At 37.4% G+C, this 17,510-nt stretch overlaps 1 long non-coding RNA gene and 1 pseudogene across 3 annotated transcripts in view; both read right to left on the reverse strand.

The window, feature by feature from the left end:
* The window catches only part of LOC122220186, a 159,069-nt gene that overhangs the window by 83,029 nt on the left and 58,530 nt on the right, over positions 1-17,510 (reverse strand). The gene's annotated exons all lie outside the window — the stretch shown is intronic.
* LOC122220185 lies at positions 16,529-17,407 on the reverse strand (annotated as a pseudogene).

The raw sequence follows: 17,510 nt of genomic DNA on the forward strand, positions 1-17,510 counted from the left end.
AAGAATCACTACTGATTGAGATCATAGCTGAACACAGGAAGCACGAGAAACACCACAGTCCAAGTTCTACAGGTAGCCAGTGCTTGCTGAGTGTCCAGTCCAGCCAAGGGACTAGCACTGCCCCAGTTCATCATACTCCCTGGGAAGCACAGGAGGATGACTGGGGAGGAGACCAAAGAGCATAATCACATTTTAAGTAAATGCAGTACTTTTAAAAGGAGAATATCCTCTCCCCTCACCTCCCTGCTGTAGCAGAAAAATGTGGTGTATACTCCTCCCCATAATAGAGTCAGGTAGAGAGCCCATAAGAAAAGGACTTTCTCATAAAATTAGGAAGTAACATAGCAAGAGTTATCGACTCTTGATTGGATTTCTTGATTGGATATTGTCAAGGTACCCAACTTGCTGCTGACAGGGTGCTATGAACTAAATTGTTTCCCCCAAAATACTTATGTTGGAGCTGTAAACCTCCAATGTAATCAGATTTGGGATGGGTCCTTTGCAGAGTTAATTGAATTTAGATGAGGTCACGAGGGTGGGCTTCTCCTGATGGAATTAGTGCCCTTATAAGAAGAGACACAAAAGAGTGCTCTCCCTCTACCTCTGTCTCTCTGTCTCTCTCTCTCTCCATCTGAGGACACAGAGGGAAGGTGGCCATCTGCAAGCCAAGATGAAAGCTCTCACCAGAACCTAACCAGGTTAGACCTAGATCTCAGACATCCAGCCTCCGGAACTGTAACATAATACATGTCTATTGTTTAAGTCACTCAGTCTATGCTAGTGGTCGGGCAGCCCAATACAGACTAACACAAAGAGCAAAGGAGCCTTGCAAATGAACAGATGCTGAGATGCAAGAACAAAAAGAAGTCCAATGTTACCACCTCAATGTTTTTTTCAGTTTTCAAGTGCTATGGAACCCACTGTACATGAATTTGGGGATTATGGAAGGTGGGTAAGAGTGGAGGCTACAGTCCTATGAGGCCGCCAGGTGTGATGCTCCCAAGTGAATTTCAGTCAGAACCACCAGTGGTGGAGAGAGCCCCTTGTCATCAGGTATATTGGAGTGTAAAAAAAAAAAAAAAAAAAAGATCAAACAATGATTCCAGATGATGCTAACACAGGGAAAGAGTTATGTCTCAGAACAGAAGCCCTACCTGAGGCTCAAGGTATTGAAGTCACAATCTGATATAATTCAATTGTTAGAGTCATGATCTCAAAGCAACAGGAGTGTTTAAAAATACAATTAAATTGTTCTAGTAAACAAACAAAAAATGAATGAAAAGTTCGGGAGTCAGACTGCTATATTTCCTACCAATGAAGTCTGCGACCCAGAGAGAGAGGGAGTAACAACAAGCAGTTGGTGGCAATTATCGGGAAAAATAAAATTACTCCGTATTAGTAGCCCAACAATTTGAAGCTCTTTTCTAAAGCTTTTATATCAGTGTTTTCGAACATAATTACATTCTGAAACCATGGGTATTTTTCGGAACATTCATTGTTTGTCATTCTTTTTATGTGTAGTGCTCTGAATTACCATAAAATTGTTTCTCAGGAGATTTCTACTAGACAAATGAAAACATCTTTGAATGTTTTGCATAAAAAAGTACCACCGACTCAGTTCCTGTAACCAACAAGAATTAATTGAGTACTTACTATGCACTAAAATTTCAAAGAAGGAAAATTGTATTACCCCCGACATCCAGAAGCTCAAGGTCTAGTAGGAGAGACCAATAGATTTTAACAATTAAGGATTTATAATATATAATATATATATTTTTCCAGTTAAATATGTTTTGTTACCATCCAAATAGTATTATAGAAAGGAATGGATTGTTATTTAAATTGTTTATGCAAGCATGCAAATATATTCCAGAAAAGAAATTATATTTGTTAATTGGTTATCTTAGAAAACTAATACTTTGCACACATATAACAGATTTTGATTTCATATCTCACTGCAAATAGTTTTTAAATGAAATTACAGGAATCATTAGCCACAGAACCCATGATGGAGATCTCCCTAATTATTTACTCTCATTTCTAGTTGGTCTAATTTTTCTGTTTATTTCACAACAAACAGTTCATAAATGAAAACAACTCAAAAATTTTTAATGTTTGTTTTTGAGAAAGAGAGACAGAGGGAGTGGGGGGAGGGGCAGCAACAGGGGACAGAGGATCAGAAGGGGGTTCTGTGCTGACAGCAGAGAGCCTAATGTGGGGCTCACACTCATTAGATCATGACCTAAGCCAAAGCTGGACACTTAACTGACTGAGCCACCCAGGCATCCCAACAACTCAAACTTTTTGAGTGACTATTATATTTATTTATGAAGTTTATACACGTCTTAAGGTAGGTTTAATAACTTCCCTAAATGTGTCCTACTGTCTACATACAAGATTATTTAAGTGTCCCTAAATTTCTAAAGGTTAGGCTTTTTTTTTTAAGTTTATTTATTTTGAGAGAGAGAGAGAGCACAAGCAGGGGAGGGGCAGAGAGAGAGGGAGAGAAAGAATCCCAAGCAGGCTCCACTCTGTCAGCACAGAGCCTGACACGGGGCTCTATCTCACAAACCACGAGATCATGACCTGAGTCCAAATCAAGAGTCAGATGCTCAACCGGCTGAGCCACCCAGGCACCCCAAAAGTTCAGCCATTTTAAAATCACATACATTCAATAATTGTCCTTGTGTTAGCTAACACAGCTGGCTTCATTTAACACCTACCCAGTCAACAGAGTAAGAGGCCATATCTGAGCTCTCCTGTATCCTATAAATTTAACTAAAATATTCCACCAATAGTTTGAAGTCTTTCTAATTTTCCCCCTCCTGTTTCCCTTCACATTCCCATTTCTTTTGTTACTGTCTACTGTGAGAGCACAGTAAAAACTCCAGTTTTTACTTGCCACATGCCATATTTTATAAATCTGCTATGTCAACTATCTGTATTAAACATGCATAGAGTAAATCTGATGTTTTTATGTGGCTTATAAGAACAAAGTCTATACTCTTCATCATAACATTCTAGGTGCTTTATGGTCGTTGACAGTTTCATTCCCAGGTTTTTTCCAATCTCTTTACTTTATATTCTAACCACACTTAAACTCCCCAAATGTGCCAGGAATGGACATAGGCCGTACTACTGACTTGAAACAACATTATCACTGACTTAAAACAACAAAGGTTTATTTCATATTCATTACATATTCATTCATTCATTATTCGTATTCATTACAAGTTGACTGAGAACTCTGCCACACGTCCTCCTCACTGATGGCCCCTTCAGAAAAGGGCTGGGCGGAGGAAACATGGAACATGTGGGACGGGCTCTTGTACACTTTCATTTAGAAGTGATACATATGTTATGCTTCCACTCTACTGGAAAAGCAAGTCGTATGATCTGGTATGATCACACCTAGGGAGGGAAGCCAGGGTATAAACAAAGTCACACGTCTTCATGATTCTGCTTATTCTAACTCCTCTTCTTTTCCTGCCCAAATATTACCCTTTTGTATATGACAATATCCTTTCCATTCTTCGTGATTGAGCCCCTTTGTATTCCCACTGGCATCGTGTTAACGTGCTTCATGAGCATTTACCTCATTATAGTAACAGCACTGACAATAGTAACAGCACCGGAAGCATTACTTTTTGAGCACTATGTGCCAAGCCTTGTGTGGTACTTTATAAATATCATATTCAATCCAGACAAAAACCTTATGACCTGGGCCGCCTGGGTGACTCAATCCGTTAAGCGACCGACTCTTGATTTCAGCTCTGGTAGTATGTGAGTTGGAGCTCCACCTGGGGCTCTGCGCTGACCATGCAGAGCCTGCTTCGGATTCCGTCTCCCTCTCTCTCTGCCCCTCCCCCACTCGCTGTCTCTCAAAAATAAATTAACATTAAAAAAAAAAAAAAAAAGCCTTACGACCTATTAGGTATATTCCTTTTGGCAGAGAAGCAAGCTTGAGATGGTGGAGGATAAAGCGTCTGGCTTTATTCATACACCTGAAAAATGGACAACTCAAGATTTGAATCCTTGTCTTCTGGCTACAGAGACTGCTGGTTGCACAACATTCCACAATCTTTACCTTGCATAATAGAACCTATTCGGAGTTCTCTAAGTTCACAGCCATTTTCATAGTCTTTCTACATAAGGAGCTCTCAGTAAATAATTGGCGAATTATTTAGTATTGTTAGTGCGTTCTTCCATGACTCCATAGTCTTCTGCTTCTCCTGTAGGGAGTGGTAACAGTCCTTTAAATAGTTTGGTTCACTTACATAGGGAAAAAAAAAACCTGTAGGAAGGCTGGATCTATATTTATTGAAGAAATCTTGTTAGACTTCACTTGTCATTAAACTATGGCTGAATCTATTGGCAGAGCAAGTAATGCCACTGCCTCTGGATTCCAGCTGGCCAATCCTGACAGTGCAAAGAACCAATGGTAATTCAAAACGAATTCTGAAACCTCCATGGGGTGCCATTTTAGAGTTGAATGCACAATACAACTCTGCCTCTATGAGGCAAGTTGGCTGCAATTTTTAAAATATATCTAGTTTCACTGTGTTCTAGCAGCCTATTTACATCTTATGAACTCTGACTACATTAATTATAGCTGCCACTTTCTATAAATAAATATCAGTAGCAAATAAAACTAGTATTCAATATTGTTTTGTACTTCTCCAGGCACAGCCTGTCAGTAAATTGGTTAGAGTCTTTGATAGCCATTTTACACTGAGCTTGGTTAGTGCCAGGATAATTGGTGTGAAAGTAATGAAATTACATCATAATTTTAGAAGGAATATAGCTACCATATGCTTGCATTACAATATAACTGTTGGTTTGTTTGCAGATTACACATGCCTCAGGCATCCTTTAGAGTCATCTCAATTTATTTAGAGAAACTTCTACATGCATCAATTGGAATGATGTTCAGTGAAAAAATTAAAGAAAAATAATTGCTTAATTAAAAAATATATAGCATCTATGTTTATTCCCACAGCTAATGATCAGGAAAAATGGTTTCTTAAGTTTTTACAATGACATTATGAATAGCCAAACAGAAAACCCTTAGCATTGAATCTAACAGAATTAACCAAAACAAAATATATTTTTCAATAGTGACCATTTCTATGATAACCAAAATCAACTTTGAAAGTCTACCAATTCAAAATATCAGTAGAATGTTTTTTTTTATTTTTATTTTCTACTTTATGACAACAGGCTTCATGGGGAAGAGTGTCAGATCAAGATTGGTTGTGAAAACTGAAATACAATTTATTTTTTTAATGTTTATTTATTTTCGAAAGAGAGAAAGTGTGAGCAGGGGAGGGGCAGAGAGAAGAGGACAGGGGATCCAAAGCGGGTTCTGCACTGACAGCAGCGAACCCGATGCAGGGCTTAAACCACCATGTGATCGTGACCTGAGCCGAAGTCAGACGCTCAACCAACTGAGCCACCCAGGAGCCCTAAACACAATTTAAACAAATGGAATTGAGGGTTGACACATCAGTGACAAAAATAAACAGTCCTGTGGATTAAAATTTGGAGATGTGGGTTTCTTTGTCCCTGAGTCTTTACAGTTACCAAACCTTTGAAAGGATCATAGCAAATATTATGTCATAAAAAGAGTAAGGTTTTTTTTTTTTTTTTTTCTGGTCAATTACTTGATTCTTAATTTTTTAAGATAGCATTTTCAAAGATTCAGAATACATAGCCACATACTTAAAATGCATTAAGCAGAGTTTATTAAATATTCAATAATTCAGAAGATAGTCATTGCCTTGCTCCCTCACAGTTAGCTCTGTAGGAGTCATTTATGATGGGCCCAGAGTTAAACATAGGCTGTCTACCAGTGCAATTTCAGAGGTGTACCTCCCAGGCTAAACTTCGCTGTTCAAAAATGTTTGAAATGATTTGACCAGAGGACAAAAATCTTTAAATGCACTAATAGAGATAAGGCTTAAAGCGTAAATATTCATGATTGAGGGAATGTATTAGATAAGATTTGTAATAAGGCACACACACGATGGCTCTTGGTTTTTCCCCCCCAAGATCAGTTTTTATAGTTGAAGGGGGCGGTGGTGGATTCAACATGAAGCCAGGAGCGCCTTGGACTCTCTTCAACTCTGCTGTGATCTATTTCTCACTGGCCTGATGTGAAGGCTGGAGAATGTCAAAATGGAGCTCCGTGTAAAATAACATCAGAGAAACAGAAAGGAAGACGGGCACCAAAATCCAAAGACAAATAGGCACATAAAAATGTATCTACTTCAACTACTTACTCGACTATTAACTATCACCTCTTTGGGTCACTCCCAAAGTTAGGTATCACTCATTATCTCTTACCTGTATACTAGCTCCACTGGGTATATATCTACCACCGTCTCCACCTCAGTGGAGGTACAATATTTTATGCAATGATTGTACAATATTTTTTCAGCTCTTGGAAGACCACCTCGATCCCAAGAGAAAAACATCCACCCTCTCATTTCAACTCAGAATTCATACAATTTAGGGACACCTGTCTGGCTCAGTTGGAAGACCATGCAAATATTGATCCTGGGGTCCTGAGTTCAAGCCCCACATTGGGTGTAGAGATTACTTAAATAAATAAAGTTTAAAAAAAAGAATTCATACAATTTATTGTCTCATATGTATTCTTGCAAGGTCTTACATTTCTTTCTCTGAAATTTTATATTCCATTCTTCTTCTCTACACTCATGTCCATCATGTTATCCTGTTCTTTGTTATCACATGTCCAAATCAGTTGATGGTCTCCTACTTGCTCTTCTTATCTTCAGTATCCTGAAGTCACATGTCTTTAAACTTCTCACTTAGGCAAACTTTCTCAAAACATTCTTTTTATTGGGCCAAATCCCTATGCAAGAATGTGTGATGGTGTCAGTGTGTATGTTTATACATATTATTTTTCATTATTCCCTAATATACAGATGACACCCTTAATAGTGGGTTTTGTATAATGCACTATGAATGCAATTTCTTCACATTACATATCTAAAACCTATTCCATTCATTTGGCTATAAAAATTGTATCTTGTCACCCATTTATCTATCACGTTTTTCCAATCCTTAAAGATCCAGGTTATGGCTTCTTTCTCCCATGATAGTCTATACCACTAAGATTTTCCCTTTGAAGTCCTGTCCCATTTGTTGTCAATGCTTACACGTGGAAAGTTAACTCCATCCAACAGGTTCAAGTGCCAAAGTTTCCCTTCATCTCCCTTGAGGACAAGGGTGATGTCCATATTATTTTTGTATAACTTAAAACACATAGCCAGTGATGACTATATATCAAGTACTATTATTTATCAGCTTACATACTGATTTCCATTGAGTCTAGGGCCAACGCACTTGACTAGTTGTTAAGTATAGGTTGTCAAGTAGATTAATTATTTTTGGCTTTCATGTAGGGGTTAAATCCCAATAGGTGGGTACATCTTGTCATTTAGTTAGGATTTAAACTGTCCCTTCTATCCCTCTTCTCCCAAAAGTAGTTGATTGAACTAGGTGACCACTAAACTTTCTATTCCTGAGATTTCTTGATTCTGAAACTGGATGACTCATGGGAAAACAAATTTGAAGTGAAATCAGTTTGTATAAGGTTAAGGAGATCCATGCAGGGAAAGTTCTGAGGCAGGTTGCTGGAGAATTTGCAAAACAAATAATAATAATAAAATAATTATAATATATAATATATAATTTTATATTATATATCCATCAGAAACAAAGATAAAATGGTAGGTTAGCAAATTGCTAATAAGAATGATTATAAAGAGCTAGATTTATTATTCAATGTGAGCATTGGCCTAGTTATAAAAACCTGAGAGAAAAGGTTTAATGAAAGCATTTAAATATGTGATTCAAAATGATAGGTAAAGTCTAATTACTATTATAACACATTTGTGTTCTTTCAGAATTGTGTGTGCTTGAATCAATACTATCGTTTCAGATGTTAAGGAGAGTATGTTTTAGTAGGGATTCAATTCACTGGTACAGAATATAAATGACAAGTCATGTAGCTTATTAAAGTTCTGGGCTACTTTAATCGAGAGAGAATTGTGGGAACATTTTTCCAGGAATCTTAGAGGGTGTGGCGATAACTGGTAAGACCCCAGTTATAGCTTGTAGCACTAGACCCCGAAGAAGGCATGTGCTTTGAATAATTATATCTGGAAGCTGCCTCATTCTGGAACCAGAGAGTAGGGTGAAAAAACGCAACAGAGCTTTTCTCTAAGGTCAGGGATTTTAGAAAACCAGTCCCTACTTGGCTGGCCTCATCCTAGAGCTGTAAAATTAAATTGGCTAGTGGAAATTGCTGGAAATAAAATGCCAGGGAATAGAATATCCATGCCTTCTTTTTCAGAATGTCTGTTTCCTCCATTTTAAACTGTAACACTGGGCCATACTTTGCCTTTCTTTCTCCCCTACTCCACCCTCCCTCCTCACCCTTCTCATTTCCTACAAAGGAAAAGGTTTATATAAAGTTATCTATATAATTCTTAAATCTGTGGGGGAAAGTTAAAATCTTTGAAGGAAATGGCTTTTATCCCATGTAAAATTGATTCAAACCCATTTTGGGTCAACAGGAGATAAAAGCAAACCATACCCTTGTGTATGTCCATCCTATGCATGACTCCTGCCAGTGATTTTGCGATAACTAGCATGGAAGATTCTTGGAATAGGTTTTAGAGACGGATGTCCAATGTAGGAATTACTGTTTGGTAATAAACATACTAGGCCCCCACCCTCCCCGATGACTGAATAAAATAGTCTACAAAGTGTCCTAACAGAGCACAATGTTATAGATAAAGCATTATTAATTTTTAAGGCTTTCTGGTATTTTTTATACCTAAGTTTCTTTGGGTATCTTCCAAGGAGGAAGGAACACACACCCAATTCTGAACCAGCAAGTTTCTAGGGCAGTTCGGTTAGAATAAGCATCTTTTTCTGAGAGGAACAATTCCACCCATTTGGATGTGTGATTACCTTCTTTGTGGCTGGATTGATCTTCCCCCAGTGATAGGTGTTTGAGAGATCCTCTGTTAACTAGATTATAGGCTAGGAAAAAGACATAGGTTCTGACTGATAGATCCATGCAGGTAATTACTTACATAGCTAATGAAAGGCGATTAATGGAGAAAATCATTGTATTCTACTGTAAATGAATCCTTAGAAAGAAAGGACACAAAGAACAGCTGGATTTCTTTAACAACAAACTTGAAACTAAAGAAATGAAAATATTACTAAACATACAATTTCTAACTTTTTCTGTTGCCATTTCTTTTTTCTTCTTTAAGATGGCAGGTCTGCTGTGACCAAAGAAAATCTTTTCTCTGAGAGTGACAGGAACACAGAGATTTAAACATTATATAAAGATTTTGGTCTGTCCTCAGATTGTTGTCATTTAGGTGCCCAAAGATTTTCCACTAGAACATATTTAGAAATTTCATTTTTAAAATTCTCCTCCAAACTTTTAAAGTCCTTGGAAGTTTATATACATTCCTTTAAAATATGTTTAAGTCAAGCATTTTGCTACCAGATTTTCTATGGAAATTAACCGTAATAACAAAGCATTAGGAACTTGTAGAGCAGAGGCCATGCCCTTACATGAAAATGCCTACTTTTACTTTATAAATACATGAAGAACACTGAAATGAGAAAAATTTTAAAAGACACGTATCTTCTCTTTTGAGTTGGGAGTTATCATATGGACACTTATTACCAGAATTTATTGACCCGGATATTACAGATTATCAGTATTATCCTCGTTTTCAAAGAGCCATCCATAGGGGCTTTCTACACAAGCTTCTATTTGGAGAAGTTCTAAAATAAGGCAACTTTATGGAAAGTAGGCAGAAGTCAGTTGTCACAAATGCCTAGTGTGTTGTTTATGATCATTAGTAATGTCTGCTGATTTGCAAAGCATGTTAAGAGGCTTTGTGTAGAAACAGCCACATGGTGAGGAGCTGGAGTAGGTGTGATTGCATTCAGATATTAAATTATACTTTACAGTGTATCTGTAGGGTTGCATCAATCCAACAATATAACATTTGCGAAGCAAAAGTACTTTAATGTCTTCTCTAGGCAAGTAAATGGCAGAGCAAGTGTACATTATTCTCAACAGGGAAATTCAAGTATATTTTGCTGCTGCTGACGAAAAGATTAAATAAAAGAAATCCAATTTAACATATCAGTGTTCCAGCACTAACCTGTAGTGAAAACAGAATTCTGAAATAGCAAATCTGTCACTGTCTGCAGGTATAGGGACTTCCACAATTTAAGACAGTAAAAAGATCATATCCTCCTTTATTTTTTAAAAAAGTTTTCAGCAACTACACTTTCACACTTGGACAACAGATGCTTCTGCCTCTAAGGATAGGAGTATCATTTTTTGAGCACTTACTAGGTGTAAGATACAAGAATTAGCATTTAATAGACATTATGTAATTAAAAACCTCCTGATAGCCTTAAAGAGAACGTATTTTGTTAGAATTTTATGGAGGACAAAAGAAGAGCCACAGACTATCAACACATAACCCAGTGTTGCAAAGCTAGTAAATTGCAGGGCCCAAATTCAAGCCTCTGTCCCTCCAACTTCAAGGTGAATTGATGCTCTTATCCAGATGCTGCACTCACTTATGCCATAAAGTTGTATTCACCCCATCTAGCACTTTTTATATAACAAGTATCTTACGATTAATAACATTCTAGGGGAGTTTTTTGTTAAATGATTCTCTTCTGTGATTTAAAATAAAGTTACGGTAGCCAAAATATGACGGCCTTAATTTAGGAAATCCCCTTTAACAGTTTACTATTATTATTTAACAATGCTTCAGTGACAATAAACCAAACATAGGGGCAGGGGTAGAGAAAGAAATATAGCTTGTTTTCATTTTTCCTTTTAAAGTTACTAGTAACACTGCAATATTTTCTTATATAAATATATGTATGCAAATGTAGCCATACATTAACACTGAGGTTAATAACTAATATATCTGCATTTTAATAATTTATAGTTGAAAAAGCTCCATGTTAGAAAAGATTTCATCAGTCTATATTATCTTTCAATTCCTAAAATAATCATTTTAAGTTCAGTTTTGCTCTTAAATATCTTGCACATTAACTTGGGAGTGATTTGGAAATGAACTTGCTCATCTCTAGATATTCATTTTGCAAAATATTTAGCTGTCCTATATATGTAAGGACATATTGAGTTAGATGAATAATTTATTTCCTGGCCAGCAAATGCAACCCAATTTACCAAAAACAAAAACAAATAAGCAAAACAAAAACAAAAACTCGTCAAAACAATCTCCATAATGAGACTGCTAATTTGTTTCTTTAATACCTTAGTATCTCTTTCTCACTTTGTGGCAAATCAAATACAATCAGTTTGTGGTAAATGCTAATCAAAAGACACTAGAAATAGAATTCATCTGAACGTTTGCTTGCAACTTCCCTCATAGGCTATGTAACATTTATGTCTGGGTTATTAAGTATTCAACTTAACCTAAACCTTGTAGAGGACGCCATAAATGTTTTTCTCACCAATTTCTTACACAAAGCTGGAAACTCAATCTTAAGTCAGGAGGTTGATTTCTCCTACACAAGAAACAGTATGATTCTTTTCACACCCCTGCCAGAGGCAATTATGGCTGTATTTAATTCCTGAATATACAGTTCTTTGAACTCTTATTCACAACCTCAGAAGGGAAAAATAATGGGCTTTGTGTCAAAATACAGTATCTACTTTCTCTTAAGACTTATTTTTTTTAGGGCAGCTTGAAGTTCAAAGAAAAATTGAGGGGAGGGCACAGAGATTTCCCATATATTCCTTATCCCCACAGATACTCAGTTCTCCCATTATCAACATCTCTCACCACAGCGGTGCATTTGCTAACAATTGATGAACTTACACTGACACATCATAATGACCCAAAGACCACAGTTTACAGTTTCACTCTGGATTTCTTACTTTGAATAGGTATAGTGAAATGTATGACATGTATTCATCATTATGATATCATATAAGATATTTTCACTGCCCGAAAAATACTCTGTGCTCTACCTATTTATCCACCCCTACCCACCAACCCCTAGCAATCTTTTTACTGTACCACAGTTTTGCCTTCTCCAAAATTCTATGTATTTGGAATCGTACAATATGCGGTCTTTCAAAAAATTTTTTAAGTTTGTTTATTTTGAGAGACAGAGAGAGAGAGAGAGCAAGTAAGCAGTGGAGGGACAGAGAGAGAGGGGAAGAGAGAGAATCCCAAGAAGGCTCTGCACTGTCAGCACAGAGCCCAACACAGGGCTTGAACTCAAGAAACTGTGAGATCATGACCTGAGCCAAAACCAAGAGTGGGACGCTTAACCGACTGAGCACCCAGGCACCCCCACTATGCGGTCTTTCAAATTGGCTTCTTTCACTTGGTAATATGCATTTAAGCTCCCTTCAAATATTTTCATGGCTTGATAGCTCATTTCTTTTTATCACTGAATGATATCCATTGTCTGAATGTGCCAGAGATTATGTATTTATTCATTTACTAAATAAAGGACATCTTGGTTGCTTCCAAGTATTGGCAATTATGAATTAAAGCTGCTATAAACATCCACGTGCAGGTAATTGTGTGGATATAAGTTTTCAGCTCCTTTAGGTAAACACCAAGGAGTGCAATTGTGGGAATTTATGGTAGGAGTATGTTTAGTTTTGTAAAATCTGACACACTGTCTCCCAAACTGGCTGTACTATTTTGCATTTTTCACCAGCTATGAATGAGAGTTCCTGCTGCCTCACATCCTCGCCAACATTTGGTGTTGCCAGTGTTCCAGATTTTGGCCATTCTAATAGGTATGTAGTGCCATTTTGTTGTTTTAATTTGCATTTCCCACAAATTGTATGGAGCACCTTTCCATATGCATATTTGCTGTATGCCTTCTTTGGCGAGGTGTCTATCAAAGTCTTTGGCCTGGCTTTTAATAGGGTTGTTTGTTCCCTTGTTGTTGAGTTTAAGAGTTCTTTGTATATTTTTGGTAACTATCTTTTTAACAAATATATTTTTTCCAGTCTCTGACTTATTCTGTTGACATCGTGGTTTTTTTTTTTAAGTTTATTTATTTTGAGAGAGACAGAGAAAGAGTGCACATGCACTCATATGAGGAGGGGAGGGGCAGAGAGAATCCCAAGCAGGCTCTATGCTGTCAGCACAGAGCCAGACTCAGGGCTTGATCTCACAAACCATGAGATCATGACCTGAGCCAAAATCAAGAGCCAGACATTTAACGAACTAAGCCACCCAGGTGCCCCAACATTGTCTTTTACAGAGCAGAAGTTTTAATTTTAACAAAGCCTGGTTTATCAATTTCTTTTATGTATAGTGTCTCTGGTATTGTATCTGAAAAGTCGTCACTACACCCAAGGTCATCTAGGTATTTTTCTATGTCATCTCCCAAAACTTTTAGTTTTGCATTGTACGCTTAGGTTCATGATCCATTCCGAGTTAATTTTTGTGAAGGGTGTAAAATCTGTATCTAGATTCCTTTTCTGAGTATGGATGTCTAATTGTTCCAGTGCCATTTATTAAAAATACTAGTTTTGCTCTATTGCATTGCCTTTGCTCCTATATCAAGGATCAGTTGGCTATAGTTATATGTGTCAATTTCTGGGTCTCCTATTAGTCTATTTGTCTATTCTTCAGCCAACATCACCTTGTCTTGATTACTGTAACTTTATAGTTAAAGCCAGTCAGTATCAACCTTCCAAGTTTGTTCTTCTCCTTCAGTAGGGGTTAGCTTTTCTGGATCTTTTGTCTCTCCTATAAACTTTGAAATGACTTTGTTGGATCCAAAAAATTACCTTCTGGGGATTTTGATTGGGATTGCATTGAATTTATCGATCAAATTTGGAAAACCCGACATCTTGATAATATTGAGTCTTCCTAACCAAGAACATAGAATATTTCTGCATGTATTTATTCTTTGATTTCACTTATAACAGTTTTTTTACTTTTCCTCATATATATCATGTACATATTTTGTTAATTTATATCTAAATATTTCATTTGGAGGGATCCTAATATAAATGATATTGTGTTTTTAAGTTCAAATTACACCTGTTCATCGCTGGTGTATAGAAAAGCAAAGGACTTTTGTATATTAACCTTATACCCTCCAACCTTGCTATAGTTGGTTACTAGTTTTGAGAGCTTTTCTGTCAATTCTTTTGGATTTTTTACATAAACAATCACATCATCTGCAATCAAGAACAGCTTTATTTCTTTTTCCCAATGTGCATATCTTTCTTTCTTTTCTTTTTTTTCTTACTGCATTAGTTAGAACCTGCAGTATAATGTTAAAAAGGAGTGATGGAGGAGTGCCTGGGTGGCTCAGTTGGTTAAGCATCTGACTTAGGCTCAGGTCATGATCTCATTGTTCATGAGTTCGAGCCCTGCATTGGGCTCTGCACTAACACTGCAGAGCCTGCTTGGGATTCTCTCTCTCCCTCTCTCTCTCTCTGCCCCTCTCCCACTTGTGCTCTCTCTCTCAAATAAAAATAAGAAATAAACTTAAAAAAAAAAGGAGTGATGGAGATGACATCTTTATCTTGTACTTGATCTTAATGGGGAGAGCTGGGTTTTTCACTATTATGATGTTAGCTGCAGGTGTTTTGTAAATATTCCTTGTCAAGTTGAGGTAGTTCCCCTCTATCCCTAGTAGACTGAGAACTCTTATCACAAATGGCTGTTAGATTTTGTAAAATGTTTTTTTTCCTGCATTTATTGATATGATCATGTGACTTTTCTTCTTTTGCCTGTTGATATAATGAATCACATTAATTGATTTTTGAATGTTGAACCAGCCTTGCATATCTGGGATAAGTCCCACATGGTATATAACTCTTATAGACATAGTCAGATTTTATTTGCTAATATTTTTTGAGAAATTTTGCATTGTGGTCATGAGAAATATTGATGTATAGTTTTCTTTTCTGATAATGACTTTTGGTCAATGACTTTTGGTTTTGGCATTAGGGTAATGTTGGCTCCATAGAATAAGTTAAAAACTATTCCCTCCATCCTCTGAAAGAGATCATGAGGAATTTATACAGTTTTATTCTTTAATGTTTTGTAAAATTTACCAGTGAACCCATATGGGCCTCATGCTCTCTATTTTGGAAGGTTTTAATTATTGATCCAATTTCTTTAACAGATTTTGCTCAGATTGTTTATTTCTTCTTGGATGAGTTGTGGCAAATTGTGTCTTTCAAGGAATTGATTCAAGTCATCTAGGTTATCAAATTTGTGGCATAGAGTTAGTTGTTCATAGTATTTATTACAATTTTCATGTTGAAAGGATCCATGGTGATCATCCTTTCAGTTCTGATATTAGTAATTTGTGTCCTCTCTTATTTTCTTAATTAGTCTGGCTAGAGGCTTATTGATTTTAGTGGTCTTTGCCAAGAACCACCTTTTGGTTTTATTGATTTATATCAATAAAGATATCCTGTTTTCAATTTTATTAATTTCTGCTCTAATTCTTATTATTGCTTTTCTTCTACTCACTTTGAATTTAATTTGTTCAACTTCTACTAGTTTAATAAAGTGTAAACCTAGATTATTGGTTTCAACTTTTTTCTAACATAGGCATTCAATGCTCTAAATTTCCCTCTAAGCATTGCTTTCACTGCATCCCACAACTTTTTATTTTTTTTGGAGTTTTGGAGGTGTAAGTGAATTTTTATCAGAAAGGAAAGTTGTCAACTTAAAACAGCAGCAAATAAAGAATTAATAAGAAAACTTCCGGGGCGCCTGGGTGGCTCAGTCAGTTAAGCGTCCGACTTCGGCTCAGGTCACGATCTCACTGTCCGTGAGTTCGAGCCCCGCGTCAGGCTCTGTGCTGACTGCTCAGAGCCTGGAGCCTGTTTCAGATTCTGTGTCTCCCTCTCTCTCTGACCCTCCCCCGTTCATGCTTTGTCTCTCTCTGTCTCAAAAATAAATAAACGTTAAAAAAATTACAAAAAAGAAAAAAAAAGAAAACTTCCTATTATCACAGATACACAAGACCTCCATCATATACAATAAGGGAGGCATTTCGATTTGTGACCCTCACCCCAGGAATGCCAAATGCTTTTCCTTTCAATCTAATACTTCTTGATTCCTACCAAAAAGGAATACAGTAAGGGCATGGAAAAGTTTCTTACTGAAAGGAAACCCCCCCAAAGAAGAGTAAGGAAGGGAATGTAGAAATTAAGAAGTCATGTGGAACACTTTTTAAATTGTAATGAACTACATTTTCATATCTTCACAGTAATACAAATCATGGTCACTTGCAGAACTGGTTCAGATTACTTAAATACCAGGTACATTTTTAGTCCTCTACATAAGTGTTTGGAAATTACTTATGTTTGTATGAAATGAAGTTACTAATACATTTCTACAGCAGTAACTGCATACCAGGAATGCCAAGACAAACACAAATCAAGGAGCGGAGTTTTCCCAAAGCGGCAGTGTGAAAGGACTATAAACAGTTGATTCCATACACATGAATGGGTTTCTTTGCTACAGTAAGTCCAAATGGAATAAGGAATGGAGATGCGTGAAAGGTTTCTTGAAGGGAAGAACCATGACACCTGTATGCGTTTAGCTTTCTGTCCCTTCGGCCACGTCACATTCTCCCCCTGCGCTGTCTGATGTTCATAATGTTAGGTGGTCTCTAAGCAACTGCATGACCAGGGTGCTATCTTTGTATAAGTCTTCACTCAGTATATCAAGTTGTACAATGGCCTCATCAAAAGCTGTTTTAGCCAGTGTGCAGGCAAGCTCTGGGTTATTAAGAATCTCATAGTACAGTACAGAAAAGTTATGAGCCAGCCCAGGTGGATTGGGTGTGTGGGTTGCATCTCTTTCTCGCTCATATCAAAAGCCTCTTGATAAGCTCCTTGGGGATTATCTATAGTTTGTTTTCCACCGTCACAACATGCAACTTTGGCAAGGAACCGCAAGTAGTCTCCCTTCATTTTCAAATAGAAGACCTTACTCTCTGGGTTAGTTGCATTAGCTATTAAATACTTACCCAGCACCATGGTGTAGGTGGACCTCAGTTCAGATTCCACTTTCTCCCAATAGACCTTACTCAGTTACAACTCTTTGTCAGAGGTGGTGGTTTTCTGCTTCATGCTCCAGATGACCTTCAGGATGGCCCTGCCGCCCCGGACCACGTTCTTGAAGAGCATGTTGCACTGCTCTCTGGACAGCTCGGCTCCCTGCTCCATCACGGCCTTCATGCAGGTGGTCATGTCATCGTAGTGCTCAGCCTCCTGGGCCACCTTTGCTTTCTGGATCAGCTCTGTTTTCTTCATGCGGACAGGGAGAGGAGAGCAAGGGCGAGCGTCGACATGGATTGGCCTGAGGTGGGTCCTCGGAGGGCCTTCCCGTCTCCACGGCCTTAGCTGTGGTGCGACTCTTACCACTCTGATTGGCTTTTAACTT

Source organism: Panthera leo, chromosome B2 (assembly GCF_018350215.1).
Source record: "Panthera leo isolate Ple1 chromosome B2, P.leo_Ple1_pat1.1, whole genome shotgun sequence".
NCBI classification, from domain to species: Eukaryota; Metazoa; Chordata; class Mammalia; order Carnivora; family Felidae; genus Panthera; species Panthera leo.